Source organism: Triturus cristatus, chromosome 1_2 (genome assembly GCF_964204655.1).
Source record: "Triturus cristatus chromosome 1_2, aTriCri1.1, whole genome shotgun sequence".
NCBI lineage: Eukaryota > Metazoa > Chordata > Amphibia > Caudata > Salamandridae > Triturus > Triturus cristatus.
Genome location: NC_140580.1, coordinates 171,217,486 through 171,237,668, shown reverse-complemented (window position 1 = coordinate 171,237,668; position 20,183 = coordinate 171,217,486).

Sequence of the window (20,183 nt, the reverse complement as noted above, 5' to 3'; positions counted from 1 at the left end):
CAAATTCTCATATGGGTCTTTTCGCATGAGTGAAATGAACCACAACGTAAGTTCCCAACTTCCCTTAGGCCACTAGAGACCCAACACAGTCAAAGTCAAAATTGGACCTCCTGGAAGAGAGGACGATGGAGCCTGGTAGTGTAAGTGTAAATGGGTTGTTACTCTGGTCCTCTGGCTTCCTCGCATTTTTATTTCCCTCTTTATAGGAATCGAAAATAACACAATGAGAATCAATTCTTTAAGTTCATTAGAAGTCTGCAATCTATTGATAAGTACTGAATATACTATAAGGTAACTTATGTCACCTCCTCCATGTCTGTAGATTAATTTGTATTAGCCTGATAAGTAAATACTTAGTAGCAATTAACAACCCACCGTAAACACTTCTCGTATGAGCGAGGAAGTTAAAATACTTCCAAGAGGAATCTGACAAGTATCTTAAATAACATGAACTTATCTTATGTGACCATATCTTTATGTAAAAAAACACAATTTTATATATATATATATATATATATATATATATATATATATATATATATATATATATATATATATATATATATATATATATATATATATATATATATATATATTATCTACTGGCGGTCGCCAGTAGATAGTTATAGTTAGGACCGTGTTTCCATAGGAAATCCGCAACATTCTATTTGGAATAACTTTGGCGCCGGTCGACGAATCCTCGCAAAATTTTCAAAACTAATGGGGCGCTACGATGTACTTTCTCTAGGATTGACTTTTTGTCCAACTATGAAGTTTAATTATACCACAAGTAGGATTGACCTATTCTTTTTCACACGTAAATTGAAATTGAAAAAATGGCATGAGAACAAGGTTAAACCTATATTGTATACAACCCATGCTAAAGAACCTATATTATCCATTGGTGATATAGAAGATTTGCACATGATAAGAGAATTGGTGGATGATGATTGGGTAGATGACCCTTTGTACAGCCTAGCTCAGGAGGAAGTATTGATTGACCTTTTGTGTAAAAGCGGATTTAAACCCAAATCTGTTTTTTTACCTCAGATTTATAATGATTCAATAGAGGTATTTGAAAAAGGTGTACTCAATGAATTTAAGAAATTGGCCAAAAGTAAAATCCGATATAACAACAATCTCACTAGGCAACAGCAAATAGCTATCATGGAACTACAAAACAATAGACAGATAGTTATTAAGAAAGCTGATAAAGGTGGAAATGTTGTTGTCTGGCCCCTGATCATGTATTTAGAAGAGGGTAGACGTCAACTCAATGATGTGAACAGTTACACCAAAAGTGACAGAAAATGTTATGAAAGTAGTAACGAAATATATGCTAGGGAATTGGAAGAATGGAGAAATGACAATCTAATTTCCATTGATGAGTACAAATTTCTATATAATAAATTTCCTAAACTAGCAGCGATGTATCTATTACCCAAAGTGCATAAAAACAAAGATGTTCCTCCAGGTCGCCCCATTGTTTCCTCTATTGGAAGCATGTTTGAACACACTTCTAAATACATTGATTACTTTCTGAGACCATTTGTACAGGCTTTACCCTCTTATATCAAAGATACAGGGCATTTTTTACAGTTGATTGAGAAGGTAACTTGGGAACCAAACTACCTTTTATTAACATTAGACGTAAACAGTCTGTATACCTGCATACCACATGATTTGGGATTAGAAGCTTGCAGGTATTTCTTAAAAGACCGCCCAATTTGTTATCTAATGCACACGGAGATGATATTAAGCATGATGTCAACATGTCTGAAAAACAATTTCTTCATCTTTGATCATACGATATATCGTCAAGCCCGAGGTACGGCGATGGGAACCTGCTTTGCCCCCAGTTATGCAGGACTTTTCCTCGGCTGGTGGGAGGAGCAGGTGGCGAGTAACAACACAGCCTTTAACCATCAGGTCGTCCTCTGGGCTAGATATATCGACGATATTTTCTGCATTTGGCAAGGAGATGAAAATGAAGCAGAGGCTTTTGTAGAATCTCTTAATGACAATGATGTAAATCTCACATTTACCAGCACAATGAACAGGAACGTGATTGAGTTCTTGGATGTAGAAGTCAAGGCAGTGGGAAACCGTTTGGAAAGTCAATTATTCCGCAAAGTAACAGCTGGAAACAGCATTTTACATGCGGGAAGTTGTCATCCAGTGAATCTCATTAACAGTATACCCTACGGGGAATTGCTTAGGGCTAGAAGAAATTGTAGCTCAGAAATCACATTTGTACATGAGATGAACACAATGAAAAAGAGATTCGAGGAAAGAGGTTATTCCCAAAAAGTTATCAAGAAAGCCTGTGAAAAAGTTACGAAAATAAAAAAGAGCAGACTTACTTGAAACCAAGAGCAACATAGAAGTAGAAGATGAAACAATAAGATTCATCACCACGTTCAGTAATCAGGCAAATGATGTGAGAAAATGTCTGAATAAATTTTGGAAGGTGCTAAAAATTGATGAAACCTTAAAAGAACACCTAGATGATTTTCCCAAAATCACTTTTCGCAGATGCCCTGCCTTAAAAGATGTCCTTTGCAAGAATACTCTACTTGACGCAGACAGCAGACCGAAGATTCAGGGATTTTTTACTTGTACTACATGCAAGGCATGTAAATACAGTACCAATTGTAAACAGATATTTTTATCTAAAACTATGAAACCATTCATAATTAGAAAACATCTGAGTTGTAAGTCTGACTTCTGTGTATATGCATTGATATGCCCGTGTCAATTGATTTACATAGGGAGCACCATCAACAAAGTAAAACTGCGAGTTCTGGAACACATGAGAGCGATAACCAATGAGGACAGACAGTACCCTATTGCTAGACATTTCAAGGAATGTCATAACAAAGATATTAGTCTACTAAGGTACTGCGCTCTTGACAGAATTGAGATCTCTGAAAGAGGAGGAAATAGAACGCAAGAATTGCGCAGATTAGAATCACGGTTGATAATCAAATATGGAACTATGTCCCCTGGTGGGATCAATAAAGATGAAGAATTATCAGTCCATCTTGGTTAAAACAACCGTAGGTTCTAATATTTCCATTAACTGAAACTCAATGTTAGCAGATCTGTTTTGATTATCTTTGTTTTGGTGGTATTTTAATTGTAAAAGAGAAATATTCTTTTAATTGTATGCATCTCGTCATTTCATTCTGTTTGTATGATATTTGTGGTGCTTTTAACAGGTCTATGAGAACCACTGTATTGATTAGTGCATTTTGGTTTATTTTAATAGGAGACGGAGTGTATGGCTGATGGAGATGAATTACTATGCGACACATCAGTTATCATTATCACTGTTTGAAGCAGAAATTAAAATTGGAGTCCATCAGGGCTTTATCTTTAGCAGTATGTCGACCCACTGGGGTAATACTGCATAAATAGTCAGTGTATAAAGCATATATCACATAAATAGCCCACTTGGGCTGGATTAGCATTAATATCACGTGGACCCACTGGGTTAGAGATTGTATAAACACCTAATGGAGTTCTATGCTCGTTTGAGGTTGGGCTATATCAATTGTTAGTTTATCATGTAATATTTTTTTTTACAGTTATTGGTGGTAGCACAGCGAATTTAATTCAACCCACTTGGGTATGGTTGGTTTTTTCAAACGAGAAAACTGTATATTATTTCTTTAAGTGTATGCAAAAATAATACATTTATTTTGGCTAAACATTTAATTCATTGAATTGTACCTCAAAAATTATCAATGTTTCAATCTGTACGTGTTTACAGTGATTTGTTGTTTTATTAATGACATTGAGCTTCTCAAACAGTATATTTGAATGTGTTTTACTAACCATTCCAAAATGGTGGCGCATGTAACCATAAACCTCGAGGTACACCGTAGTCCTTTGTTTGTTACCATTATTATGTTTTGCACTATATCACATGCTGCACGTTAAATGTCTTACGACCCGTGACCAAGGAACTACGGTTCTGAAACGCGTCGGGGATATTATTTGTCCTTGCTTTAATCAATAAAGCACGCTTTGAATGAAAATTGGGGCTCGGCGCAATCTTTGAATGAAGAAGGATTGTTATTGTTCTGGATATATATATATATATATATATATATTATCTACTGGCGGTCGCCAGTAGATAGTTATAGTTAGGACCGTGTTTCCATAGGAAATCCGCAACATTCTATTTGGAATAACTTTGGCGCCGGTCGACGAATCCTCGCGAAATTTTCAAAACTAATGGGGCGCTACGCTCCGCTCCTACCCTGAAAGTCTCGGGGGGATTCGTCAAGCGGGGGCTGAGAAAAAAGGGGGGTCCCAAAACGCGTTTTTCCCATGCATTTTCCCATAGGACCTTTAGACACAGCTACAGCCAGAACGGCTGAACAGAATTACTTGAAATTTGGCAAAGAGGTAGTCCTCAGGTCAAGGAAGTGCCTTTTGTAGGTCTGGTGTAAATCTGTTCAGTAGGTCCTGAGAAAATAGCATTTAAATCAATATATATATCTGTAAGCGCGCTCCGTGCGCTTACCGTAAGCTTACCGTACGCGTACGGTGCCGTGCGCGAGCTCAATTCTGATTGGTGGTTACATGACTCTAAACATTCGAATCGGTCGAAATCAGGAAGTGTCGGCCGCCATTTTCTGTCTCTCGCACTGAGAAACAAAGGTGGGGAACGTGAAAAGGGGGCAACGAAGAGAGTTGCAGACCCCCTAGTGTTTGTCAGGGGGTCCAAGAAGGACCCAAAAGTACGGAAATACATTTAATAATTTAAAAAAAAAAATCGCGGGGTGCGCGTACGGTAAGCTTACCGTACGCGCACGGCAAAAAAAAAAAAAAAAAAAATAAAGAAGTAACAATCACATTTATTAAATAAATTAAAGGACCCACAAGGGAGAAAAGAACAAATGTTACTGTGTAAAAAAAGGCGAGGTGCGCACGGCATGGTCTGCGCAATGTGGGCGCTCGGTGCGCGAAGCGCACCGAGCACGCAGGGTGTGCGCACAGTGAAAAACCAGAAAAAAATATAAAAAATAAATACATAAATTAGCATTTAAAAAACCGTACAAATTCACTGAAAAAACCATAGGTTTCACACACGTTATATAGTTAGGAGTTAGCATTTAAAAAACCTTGCAAATTTACTTAAAAAACCATAGGTTTCACACATGTTATAGTTAGCTGTACATTTCACTCGTAAAAAACCAATGAAATTCCACGTTATAGTTAGATCAGGTAACTATAACTTGCGCGACCGCAATCCACAATGTGTCATTTCAGATGTCATCATTGATGTGATGAGTGATGTCACTGACCATGTCATGAGTGATGTAATATGTGACGTCATCAGCAGTTTATTGTGGGCGCGCAAGTTATAGTTACCTGATCTAACTATAACGTGGAATTTCATTGGTTTTTTACGAGTGAAATGTACAGCTAACTATAACATGTGTGAAACCTATGGTTTTTTAAGTGAATATATATATATATATTCAAGACAAAGGCGCTCTAACGATGGTGCGGGAAGTGGATACGGCAGAGCCCAGCCGTTTCAATTTGTTACAGCTTCTCACAGCAGAGAAATTCCACACGCACTCGCAGGTTCAATTTTGCATTTACTTTATTTCGAAATGCAATCCATAAGCAGCTCAACAGCCCAACGTTTCGGTCTGCCCTCAGACCTTGATCACGGGCATGAAGCAAAATGTCACATGTTACTTTTTTAAAGGTACATACACAGATATTATGTCATATCCTGTGACATGCTTAGCATTATGGATCTTGCAGTTTTCTATTAAGCAAACTCATTTTTTTGCAAATAAATACAAATAATTAACAATGAAGGGTTATTTGAACACGTTGCATTTTGTAATTGTGAAGCCACATTAGATCCTCCGATGGGTATCAATTTAAAATGGGAGTGTGATAAAGGGGTTTCAGCTTAATATATAAGTACGTATTTGTTACATATCAGATTATGACAGTCCGTCATTTAGCCCTCTGGTGGGCATTAGTACCAAAAACATAATAGTGTATTTCTGTTTTATATACCCCTGTATATCATTTATTGTTCCCTCCGGTGGGCGACCCCCATGTGTAAATATTTTGTTATCTGTCACTTTGCATTGTTTTCGCTTTTGTTTCATGTTCAACCCATTCTTTGCACTGCTAAGATAATAAGTCGGCAAAAGGAATTGATGTCTCCCCTGTTTATGTTCCCATAGTTACATTTATACTTTTCAAGGTGAATGTAATCTACAATTTCTACAGTCAAACAAGAGTCCCTTTTACCTCATTAATCCATTTTAACAATATTTTTCCTGAAGACGTGGTTGGATTACCAGACAGGTTGGGGCAATCTAATCCTACTCTTTAGTTCATTACAGGTGAGAATGCATCTCCTCATCCTTATTTAGACCATACGGTGTTAGGGTTCTGAAAGACAGGATGTGGCGAGATTCTTTTTGTCGCAAAATCTTTTCACGATTGCCACCTCTCACATGGCGTTCAACCATCTCTACACCATAAAATTTCAGTTTTTTCCAATCACCCTCGTGGTGTTTCTCCATATGTTCAGCCACAGCATAGCTGCGATCCCTGTTGATTGTTGCTCGCACATGTTCCAAAATGCGTTTCTTTAGTTTGCACACTGTGCTGCCAATATATTTTAATTTGCAGGGGCACTCTATTACATAAATTACATATTGGCTTTTGCAATTTATTAGTTGATTAATTTTCCACATTTTGTTATTTGCCATTTGCATCTCTTTTGTATTGTGTGCAATCTGACACACCTTACAAGTTGAGCATTTGAAAAACCCCTTGCTGGACATCCAGGTATTCCGTTTTTTGGGTTTAAAGTAACTGTGGACTAAATCATCTTTCAAATTTTTCGCTCTTCGATACGTAATTCTGGGATGTTTCCCAACCAGTTTTGCCTTCAGGAAGCATGTCATCTATAACATCAGCTGAAACTAGTGATAATGAATTGGAACAAGGAGGGGCACGTCCGAAGTGCACTTTTTTAGGGGAAATGAGATTAGCCCTACAACAAAAGAACTGGGAAAAAAGTATGGGGGCACAGCCAACAAAAAACAGAGGACGGGGCAGAGGAAGGGGCCACCCAAGAATAAACCAACAAGGAGAGGCAAACGCATCCGCAGAACCCACAGAACCCGGAACATCAACAAGGAGCATGAAACAGAAGAGACCATAGATAATGATGGACAGGGACTCCAAGTGATAAACCTATCTAAAAGGACAATAACCGAAAAGGAAATTAAAGTCTTAAAACGTGGTTTGTCATTCTGCCCCACCAATGGTTTGAATTTAGCACAAACGAGGATTGATATATTCAAATACATTAGAAAATGAAAGCTTGCAAAAATACATGAAGAAAAATGTAAATTCAACACCCCTGAAGAACAAACAGTAAATCACAGAATGGAATTACAAATTAAAGATGCTGAAGACTTTGTAACATTAATGGAATTAGATCAGGAACCAAATGAACAAGGATATGATCTAGAGGAATATTGCCCACAGTTAGGGGAAGGAACGAGTGGAAAGAAAAGTAAATCAAAATGTTATCCTCAGTTACAAAGTGGTAATAAAATTGATGTATTCCATGAAGCAATTGTCAAAGATCTATATAACCTCAAAACTGTAAAAAGAAAACAGAATTTAACACCCGAAGAATGGATTGCTTTGAAAGCGCTTAAAAGTGATGAAAATATTGTGATAAAAATGGCGGACAAAGGCGGAAACATCATTATCCAGGATAGGGAGGATTACATCCAGGAAGCCCACTCACAACTATGGGATGACAACCATTACCAACGATTATCAGAGAATCCAACACCACAATATAAACAAAACCTGGACATCAAATTACAAAATTGGCTTGAGGAAAGACTACTGGACTGTGAGGAGAAAAAATATTTAACAACAGATTACCCAATAACTGCAACAATATACTTCTTACCAAAAATACAGAAACATCCGACTAAACCACCCGGCAGACCCATTATTTCCGCGAAAGGATCTCTTTTGGAACCAATTGCAAACTACATTGATGGATATTTGCTACCATATGTTAAAAATCTGACATTGTACTTGAGAGACACCAGTGATTTATTAAGGATTTTACAAAACATCACGTGGGAGCCAACATACAAACTTATCACTATGGATGTGATCTCACTATACACCAACATACAGAATTCGGTTGGTCTGAGGGTATGTGAGTACTTTCTAAAAGAACGAAATATCCATTACTCGAATCATAACGCAATGTTAATGGAAATGATCAAATTATGTTTGACACAGAATGTATTTATGTTTGGTGAAGAGGTATATTTACAAAAAGAAGGCACAGCGATGGGTTTTTCTTTTAGTCCAAGCTACGCCTGCCTCACCATGGGATAGTGGGAGCAAAAAATAGCCTGGAGTTCAGAAAATGATACACATGTGAAAAAAATTTGATCATGGTTGAGATACATCGATGATCTCATGATAATATGGGATGGTTCAAAGGAAGAATTTGAGACATACTTTAAAATTCTTAACAACACAAATACAAATTTACATTTCACATATGAGATCAGTGAAAAAAGAGTGGTTTTCCTGGACACTGAAATCTACATTATGGATGACAGAATTCACACAACATTACATCGTAAAGCCACTGCTAGCAACGCAACGCTACATGCAGAAAGTTTTCCTCAGTCCTCCTTAATTAATAAAATTCCATATGGGGAACTTTTGAGGATACGACGAATATGCTCCGAGAACCAGGAATGGCAAAAACATAGCAAATTGACAATCAATAGATTTAAAACACGGAATTATAATAAACATATATTAGCATCCAGTTTAGAGAAAGCGGAGAAGAAACAACGTTCTGAAATTATACAAGAGAAGAGGAAACCAAAAACATCGGAGAAAGACAGAATGATTCGACTAATTACAACCTACTCCACTGTTTCCAAACAAATTGAAATCGTTCTTAGAAAAAATTGGAGCATTTTATGCCTGGATCCAACAATGGCAAAACTGGTTGGGAAACATCCCAGAATTACATATCGAAGAGCGAAAAATTTGAAAGATGATTTAGTCCACAGTTACTTTAAACCCAAAAAACGGAATACCTGGATGTCAAGCAAGGGGTTTTTCAAATGCTCAACTTGTAAGGTGTGTCAGATTGCACACAATACAAAAGAGACGCAAATGGCAAATAACAAAATGTGGAAAATTAATCAACTAATAAATTGCAAAAGCCAATATGTAATTTATGTAATAGAGTGCCCCTGCAAATTAAAATATATTGGCAGCACAGTGTGCGAACTAAAGAAATGCATTTTGGAACATGTGCGAGCAACAATCAACAGGGATCGCAGCAGCAGGGGAGGAGCCAAGATGGCGACCGGAGCAGACGCTTGAGCGCCCGGCTCCGTCGGCCCTTGGCCCCGGACTATTATCCTGACTCCTATCCTTGCCGATTCTCGAGGTGAAACGTGTACGACGACGCGCTGTCCACGCCGCCACTTCCCCGAAGTCTCAGCCCGCCCGGATGCCGGAGTTTTTGGTGCTTTTGTTCTCCGCCCTGGACCCCTGCTCCATTGTGGCCTTTGCCGGCCCCCAGGAAGCTCCGCAGACCCGCTAGCGCAAATCCGAGCCCCGCAGTCCCGACCTCACCTAACAACACGGACTGTCGCCAGATGAGCCTGGGGAGGGACGGCCAGACACCTCCTGCACCCTGCGCCTGAAGGGCTGGGGCTGTAAGGTAAGCCCCGGTGAGGCGGATCTCCTGCCCCGATCTGTGGACCGCGCTGTGGGAGGCTGCCGACCCCCTTCTTCTATTGCCTAGTCGGCTGCAAAGAGAACCCGAGGGAAGGGAGGCGCCTGTTGGCTTTCCCGGTTGCGGCGCAGACCCGAGGGGAACTGACTCCTTGGTACGACCCCCCCCCCTGGCCATTGTACCGTCCGGCGGTAAAACATGGCGTTGTTTGCTTGCTCGCGGCTGGGGGGTGATACTCCGGTCTTGCCCGCTTCCTGCTTCGCCCTCCCTCCACCAGACACCAGATCCACGGTGCCGTCCCGGATTGCTGCCGATGTGGGGGTGCAGCTTCCGCTGACATGCGGCTCCGTACTGGCTGTCCTGCGGGACTTTCGTTTACAAATGTTTGCTCGCTTTCAGGCGCTAAGTGAGCAGTTTGACTCCCTGTTGCCGGCTGCGGGCCGTGAGCGCTCCGTCTGTCATCAACACGGCTTGGGTCTGCCAGTGCTTTTGTCCTCTTGCGGGGACGCAACGGCTGTGTGTGATCGTGCTACACTGGTGCCTGCATCTGGCTTTCCCGGCACCCAGGATCAATTGCTCTCCAGCTTAACAGCGGATACTTTGTTTCCCCGTTCATTGCTGCCTGCTTCATTGTTGCCTGCCTCACCGCGTCTGCAAGAGTATCCAGCTGAGCAACACCTAACATCCTCGAGGAATCGTTCACGGTGGCCTACTGCTTCTTTTCTGTGGAACTCCTGTACTCTATATGCCATGTCCGGACTTTATGTGGTGCACAAAGGGACCTCTACAGATGGTCGGCGGCCATTTTGGGATTCTACTTCACCATCTTCTCCCAAACGGCCATATTGTCTTTGTCTGCACGGGATGCGGGGCCTTCATGTAGGGGCTGGCTTAATCTCAAGCCCGCGATCGGGCCAGGGCTAGACTGATTAATATCGCCATGGTTTCACGGAGGGGCTGGACTGGGACTGGAACTGTATTTGTACTTTGTGCGCATTCGTCGCGATTTGTCTTCCTTCATCTACATTGTTGTGACAATTCATTTTCACACGACCGCTTTTGGGGTAGTGGGTTCTCAGTGTGTGTAAGCCAAAGATGGCCGATGGTTTAGGGCGCTCTGATGATACGTAGGCTCCTCCCCACCTTCTTCTTTTTGGGAGTTTAGATTAGAATAGTCCTATTCTTTTCTCACCCCCTTTAACATAGGTGTATTGTTTTCTTATCTTTCTTTACTTTATTCTTACTCTCTTTCTTGTCTATATTTCGGGTTTATTGGGCGACAGGCACTATGCTGGGGGGGGGGGAAGGCCGTAGCCTCCGCATTGGTGTAGGGTGGGGGGGTAACTTACTGTTTCTAATTAGTTCTATGGGCCTTTTTTCTCTTTCTGTTTCTGCGCTATACTTGTTTCGATTCTGGGTCCGGGTGGGGGGTTGACTGAGTGGGGGCGGCACTGGAGGGGTGCGTACTTGCTCATGTGACTATCCTGTTATATAACTGCATTGCCTCACTGCCTGCGATTTTACTTCCATTGCTGTTTTAATGATGCTGCTGCTCTCCCGTGTGGTGAAGATATCGTGCGGACTCGAATCTCCTTGGTTCTTATTCTTCACTGACTATTTCCCTGATAAACTTATTTTGAAAACTTTAAAATTAACCTTCACTTCTCCTTTCCCTGGGGTCAAGGATTTCTCCAGTGTATGTTTCATAAATCGTTGCTAACCTTGACCGTTGAAGCACAGGGGCCGTAATGTTTGTATCAGTGCTTAACCGTATCGTGGCCAGCCTGAAGGTTGTAGGCCCGTATTTGTTCTTTTAATATGCACGAATAAAGGTTTAAAAAAAAAAAAAAAAAAAAAAAAAAACAGGGATGGCTGAACATATGGAGAAATACCACGAGGGTGATTGGAAAAAACTGAAATTTTATGGTGTAGAGATGGTTGAACGCCATGTGAGAGGTGGCAATCGTGAAAAGATTTTGCGACAAAAAGAATCTCGCCACATCCTGTCTTTCAGAACCCTAACACCGTATGGTCTAAATAAGGATGAGGAGATGCATTCTCACCTGTAATGAACTAAAGAGTATGATTAGATTGCCCCAACCTGTCTGGTAATCCAACCACGTCTTCAGGAAAAATATTGTTAAAATGGATTAATGAGGAAAAAGGGACTCTTGTTTGACTGTAGAAATTGTAGATTACATTCACCTTGAAAAGTATAAATGTAACTATGGGAACGTAAACAGGGGAGACATCAATTCCTTTTGCCGACTTATTATCTTAGCAGTGCAAAGAATGGGTTGAACATGAAACAAAAGCGAAAACAATGCAAAGTGACAGATAACAAAATAATTACACATGGGGGGTCGCCCACCGGAGGGAACAATAAATGATATACAGGGGTATATAAAACAGAAATACACTATTATGTTTTGGGTACTAATGCCCACCAGAGGGCTAAATGACGGACTGTCATAATCTGATATGTAACAAATACGTACTTATATATTAAGCTGAAACCCCTGTATCACACTCCCATTTTAAATTGATACCCACCGGAGGGTCTAATGTGGCTTCACAATTACAAAATGCAACGTGTTCAAATAACCCTTCATTGTTAATTATTTGTATTTATTTGCAAAAAAATGAGTTTACTTAATAGAAAACTGCAAGATCCATAATGCTAAGCATGTCACAGGATATGACGTAATATCTGTGTATGTACCTTTAAAAAAAGTAACATGTGACATTTTGCTTCATACCCGTGATCAAGGTCTGAGGGCAGACCGAAACGTTGGGCTGTTGAGCTGCTTATGGATTGCATTTCGAAATAAAGTAAATGTAAAATTGAACCTGCGAGTGCGTGTGGAATTTCTCTGCTGTAACGTGTATATATATATATATATATTCACTGAAAAAACCATAGGTTTCACACATGTTATAGTTAGCTGGACATTTTACTGATAAAAAACCAATGAAATTCCCCCGTTATAGTTACTGTAGGCAACTATAACTCACGCGACCGCAATCCTCTGCTGATGCTAATACTGTATTTAGACACTTATTTGCCCATGTCTTCTTCCATTAAATTTTAGCTATACATATATTACAAATATTTTTTTTTCATAAAGACACATATGTCATCAGCAGAGGATTACGGTCGCGTGAGTTATAGTTGCCTACAGTAACTATAACGGGGGAATTTCATTGGTTTTTTATCAGTAAAATGTCCAGCTAACTATAACATGTGTGAAACCTATGGTTTTTTCAGTGAATTAGCAAGGTTTTTTAAATGCTAATTCCTAACTATAACGTGTGTGAAACCTATGGTTTTTTCAGTGAATTTGTACGGTTTTTTAAATGCTAATTTATTTATGTATTATTTTTTATATATTTATTTTGCAATAAACTACGTATTAAAAATTATTATTATTTTTTTTTTTGGTTTTCACCCTGCGAATTATTTTTTTTTTTTTGCAAAATAAAAAAATTTTTTTTTGTGTTTTTCAGGGTGCGCGCACTGTGCGCGCACCCCCGCGATTTTTAAAAAAAAAAAAAATTATTTTTTTTGCCTTCGGGGTCCTTCAGGGACCCCCTGACAAAGGCTAGGGGGTCAGGAACTCTCTACCCTGCCCCCTTTTCACGTTCGCCACCTTCCTTTTTCACTCTCGCACTGAAAACAAACAAAATGGCGGCCGACACTTCCTGATTTCGACCGATTCGAACGTTGACTAACATGTAACCACCAATCAGAATTACGCGCGGTCGCCAGTAGGTAGTTATAGTTAGGACCCCTTTTCCATAGGAAAACCTCAACATTCTATTTTGAATAACTTTGGCGCCGGTCGATGAATCCTCGCGAATTTCTCAAAATAGGTGGGGCGCTACGCTCCGCTCCTACCCTGAAAGTCTCGGGGGGATTCGTCAAGCGGGGGCTGAGATAAAAGGGGGGTCCCAAAACGCGTTTTTCCCATGCATTTTTCCATAGGACCTTTAGAACGAGCTACAGCCCGAACGGCTGAACAGAATTACTAGAAATTTGGCAGAGAGGTAGTCCCTTGGTCAAGGAGGTGCCTTTTGTAGGTTTGGTGTAAATCTGTTCAGTAGATTCTGAGAAAATAGCCTTTAAATCAATATATATATCTGAGCCCGCTTACGGTACGCTTACCGTACGCTTACCGTAAGCGTACGGTGGCGTGCGCGAGCGCGATTCTGATTGGCTCTTAGATCTTAGTAAACATTCGAATCGGCCGAAACCAGGAAGCGCCGTCCGCCATTTTGTCTCTCGCACTGAGTGTTGTTTATCAAACATGATGGCCAAAAACATGTTACGGGGCTGTTTTGACAACTCCCTCCCACATAGTCATGTTGAGGGAGTCCCCAAACATCCCCCAAGAGCAAAAACGGTTTTATTTTTTTTTCGGCAATTTCGCCGAGTACGCTTACCGTACGCTTACCGTAAGCGTACGGTAAAAAAAAAAAACCACTATCCACACTTACCCCACCCCCTGTGCTTTTGGTGGCCGTAGGCCACCAAATGTACAGGGCTTATTAATAGGTAAAAAAAACTAAATTTTGGCAACATGAAATTATAAAATCGAAATAAAAAAAACACTATCCACATTGACCCCACCCCCTGTGCTTTTGGTGGCCGAAGGCCACCAAATGTACAGGGCTTATTAAAGTTGATAAAAACCGTGCACGGAACGAACTGCGTTAAGTGGGCGCGCACGCCTCGAATGGCGTAAAGTAACTTAGCATTTAAAAAAACGTACAAATTCACTGAAAAAACCATAGGTTTCACACACGTTATAGTTAGGAATTAGCATTTAAAAAACCTTGCAAATTCACTGAAAAAACCATAGGTTTCACACATGTTATAGTTAGCGGAAATTTTACTGATAAAAAACCAGTGAAATTGCCCCGTTATAGTTAGTGCTGGCAACTATAACTCACGCGACCGCAATCTTCTGCTGATGACATATGTGTCTTTATGAAAAAAAAATATTTGTAATATATGTATAGCTAAAAATGTATGGAAGAAGACATGGGCAAATAAGTGTCTAAATACAGTATTAGCATCAGCAGAGGATTGCGGTCGCGTGAGTTATAGTTGCCAGCACTAACTATAACGGGGCAATTTCACTGGTTTTTTATCAGTAAAATTTCCGCTAACTATAACATGTGTGAAACCTATGGTTTTTTCAGTGAATATATATATATATATATATATATATATATAATGTATTGATGTGGAATTTCTCTGCTGTGAGAATCTGTAACGTATATATATATATATATATTCACTGAAAAAACCATAGGTTTCACACATGTTATAGTTAGCGGAAATTTTACTGATAAAAAACCAATGAAATTCCCCCGTTATAGTTAGTGCAGGAAACTATAACTCACGCGACCGCAATCCTCTGCTGATGCTAATACTGTATTTAGACACTTATTTGCCCATGTCTTCTTCCATAAATTTTTAGCTATACATATATTACAAATATTTTTTTTTCATAAAGACACATATGTCATCAGCAGAAGATTGCGGTCGCGTGAGTTATAGTTTCCTGCACTAACTATAACGGGGGAATTTCATTGGTTTTTTATCAGTAAAATTTCCGCTAACTATAACATGTGTGAAACCTATGGTTTTTTCAGTGAATTTGCAAGGTTTTTTAAATGCTAATTCCTAACTATAACGTGTGTGAAACCTATGGTTTTTTCAGTGAATTTGTACGGTTTTTTAAATGCTAAGTTACTTTACGCCATTCGTGGCGTGCGCGCCCACTTAATGCAGTTCGTTCCGTGCGCGCACGGTGTGCTTCGCGCACCGTGCGCGCACAGTGAGCACGCGGTGCGCTTCGCGCACCGCGCGCCCACTTTACGCAGTTAGTGCCGTGCACGCACGGAGGGCACGCGGTGCGCTATGCGCACCGCGTGCCCACGTTACGCTAGATGGGCCATGTACGCACGATGCGCTTCGCGCACCGTGCGCACATGGAGGACATATTATGCGCTTCCTTGTGATAGGTAATCTGTTGAAATTTTTTGGGGAAATGCTGTGCTCTTATATGCCATGCACAAATGGTGGCCTTCGGCCACAATTTGCACACGGGGTGGAGAGAGTGGGTTTTTTTTTTTTAATAATTTTTTACCGTACGCGTACGGTAAGCGTACGGTAAGCGTAATCGGTGAAATTTTCGAAAAATAAAAAATTACCGTTTTTTGCCTTGGGGGATCTTTGAAGACTCAACTAACATGGTTATGTGCATGGGCGCTGTCTAAACAGCCCCTTTATATGTTTTTGGCATTTGTTTATCAGCTCCCCCCTCAGAGTGCGAGAGAGAAAATGGCGGCCGCCGCTTCCTGGTTTCGACCGATTCGAATGTTTACTAAGATCTAAGGGCCAATCAGAATCGCGCTCGCGCACGCCACCGTACGCGTACGGTAAGCGTACCGTAAGCGCACCGTAAGCTGGCTCAGATATATATATTGATTTAAAGGCTATTTTCTCAGAATCTACTGAACAGATTTACACCAAACCTACAAAAGGCACTTCCTTGACCTGAGGACTACCTCTCTGCCAAATTTCAAGTAATTCTGTTCAGCCGTTCGGGCTGTAGCTGTGTCTAAAGGTCCTATGGAAAAATGCATGGGAAAAACGCGTTTTGGGACCCCCCTTTTATCTCAGCCCCCGCTTGACGAATCCCCCCGAGACTTTCAGGGTAGGAGCGGAGCGTAGCGCCCCACCTATTTTGAAAAATTCGCGAGGATTCGTCAACCGGCGCCAAAGTTATTCAAAATAGAATGTTGCGGATTTCCTATGGAAACGTGGTCCTAACTATAACTACCTACTGGCGACCGCCAGTAGGTAATATATATATATATATATATATATATATATATATATATATATATATATATAATGTATTGATGTATACTCCTGAAGGCATTCAACTTAATGACCTCATGCCCAGACATATACAATAAATGCAGATATAACATTTGTTAGGAAATAATCCAGTCAATTGTCATACATCTAATTAAGTTTTAAATCAAAGAAAAAGTGTTTGCCTTAACTTTCATGGTCTAAACAAATCTGAACCTTCACACAAAGACAAATTAAGAAGAAATCAGGTAAGTCATTAACAGAAATGTATTGCTGTAGCGCATTACCATACAGTACACTGCTGTCTAAAACCTTGAATTTTCGTTTGTGTTTACTGCAGGGATAGGAGGAATACATTTGAATACCCCGATGTGACCCAATGCAACAGCAGAAGACCGCGAAAACAGAGACCCAGAGGTCGAGGACACTGCAACAGGACTCCAGAATCCGAGGACACTACAGCAGGATGTTTCTCCAAAGAAACAGGTAAGCCCCACAGGAAGGGAAAATGCAGAGCAACTTCCTGTGATGCAGCGCATAGCTTTAAAAGCTTAGCGCTCCACCACCTTAAAGGGACTGCCACTAGCGACACCAGTTCCGGCAGTCGAGACAGTGATGATGACAAGCCTAAACTAAGCCACATGATTGTCCGTGATTTACCATATAAGCTTGAGGAACTTATGTGGTCACATGCATCATGTCTGCTCTTCTCACGGTGAGATAGCATTTGTAGGCTAAATCTGTATATTATTTTACTTAAAGATTGCTCAGCAAATATTTCTTCCCATACTACCTATATATCTGTTTTGTCTGCCTTTGTAATGTAGGAAGTGACATAATGTGCAAAGCCTATTGTTATCTGCAAAAAACTGTGCATCCATGTTAACATCCCACATATGTAGAATTAAAGGATTGTAGATATTGATCCTTTGTGATGCTAGTGGTCTTCTAAGATTGTATGTGTCTTTCTGTGATTTGGCAGTAACCCCATGCCTTACTGATGATATTCAATTGTTGACTCTTTCTTTCTGCAGAACTGCTGTTGGGAATCTAAAGTGACATTTTAAGTAATATTTAGATCTGCTCCAACATTTTCTTAAGCAGTGTTCACTGCACATATGTGATTGAAAGTGTAAAACTTGCTCACATATTCTGTTGTTGTGATCTTTTTTGGGATGTCCCAAGTCACATAATGTTCAGTAAAATTTAGAACTTAATAATCAGACTTGTATTCAAACTTCAGTGCTTCTTTGTTCCATAGAAGCATATGAATGTGTGGTGCATCTTTTACTTTATACTCTTTCTGCAAAAATAATCAAGTTCTTCTCCAACTGGCATTTTGGTTTTGTTGGTTAAGTAGTGAAGCATAGTTTGAAATTTGTGGTTGAAATATCTGCGAACCATTGACATGATCCAAAGAACATATTTCTGCGGGTGGTTTTCAAGTAATGTCTGGAATGCTATAATTAGCTTTGAGAAGAAATTCATACAAATCATCCCATGCATACTAAGCAGAGCTTAAAGTAATAAACCGAGTAAGTGGTTCTGAATTTCTGAGCATACATTTCAACTTTCCATGTTTTCAAAACCAATATTAATTTGTCTCTCTTTGACATGTCATAGTGTTATAAAAGACATATTCTATATTGTCATCTTTCTCGTCCACCTTGTGAACAAAATCCTGTGCTGCTATATTAGCACAACAAATTTCAGTTCACATTTGGGTGCCGATTCCGATCCGTTAAAAAAATGTACCGTCCGACTCGTATCCATATTTTTTTACGTACGAATCATACAAGCCCCGTACAAACGGCGAAGTACGATTCGTTCGTGAAAAATACATACGAATGACCTCGGGAAAAGACTACGAGACGTCCCCGGACAGTTTTACGTACGAGGCGTAAAACTGAAGTCCGAGCGCACAAGTCCGATCCGTACCGGCGTCCCGAATACACAAGCGTATGGAAAACGTCCCGTACGGAGCGAACTTTGCATGACCCCTACCCCGGGTACACTTGTGCCCAGGGTACGAGTCGTACGGCCCCCACAGCCTCCCACCCCTCCCGTGTACGTCTGCACCGTACCCCCCAGCCCCCCGTATGTACGCGCTGTACCCCCACCCCCGTATGTACGTGCCGTACCCCCAGCCCCCATATGTACGTGCCCTACCCCCACCCCCGTATGTACGTGCTGTACCCCCAGCCCCCCGTATGTATGCGCCGGACCCCCACCCCCATATGTATGCGCCGTACCCCCACCCCCGTATGTATGCCCCATACCCCCAGCCACCCCCGTATGTACACCCCGTACCCCCACCCTTGTATGTATGCGCCGTACCCCCAGACCCCGTATGTACACGCCGTACCCCCACCCCCGTATTTATGCGTCATACCCCCAGTGCGTAGCGCTGGGGGTACGGCACGTACATACAGGGGTGGGGGTATGGCACGTACATACAGGGGGCTGGGGGTACGGAGCCTACATATGGGGATGGGGGTACGGCGCGTACATACGGGGGGCTGGGGGTATGGCGCGTACATGCGGGGGGGCTGGGGGTACAGCGCTTACATACGGGGGGCTGGGGGTACAGCGCGTACATACGGGGGGTGGGGGTACGGCGTGTACATACGGGGGCTTGGGGGTACGGTGCGTACATACGGGGGGCTGGGGGTACGGCACGTACATACGGGGGGGCTGGAGGTACGGCGCTAACATACGGTGGGGCTGGGGGTACGGCGCGTACATACGGGGGGCTGGGGGTACGGCACGTACATACGGGGGGCTGGGGGTACGGCGCGTACATACGGGGGGTGGGGGTATGGCACGTACATACAGGGGTGGGGGTACGGCACGTACCGGGCCCCCTTTTCCACGTGCATCGTGGCGTACTTAGCTTTTCTGGCACTTTTTGGCTCCCGTAAAAATATAGCCGTGCGGAGTGCTGTGGGTACGAATTGTACTTGCTGGTCCGTAAAACGCTGTCCAGGATCGGAATTGTATGTATTTTTTAGCCGCACTGTGTTTTCTATGATTCGTACGGAAATGGTATTTCTGTACGAATCGTACTTGCTGGTTTGTACGGTGGAATTCCCGGGTACGAGTCGTACGGAGCAAACGCTCCGTACGACCATTTGTACCCGGGTTTTACAGGATCGGAATCAGCACCATAATGTCCGCCCAAGTTTTCTTACTGTTGACTGAAATGTGCAAAGCATTTTGATATAATAGAATGTGGTGTCACACATGTGATTTCTCAAACAACCTAAAGAATATCCATGTACGTTATTAATGATCCAAAATGGGAATATGTTCAGGTTTTGGAGAACTGTGATTTTTTTAACGTAGTGATGACCTTTTATACATCATTAGAACTGTCAATAGCTTCCAAATTAATGTGTCTCTGATATTACAAAAAGAAGTGCAGTTTCGTGTATATACTGGGTTCATTTTGTTTCTGCAAATCGTTATTAGATATTGCCTTTTCTTTCA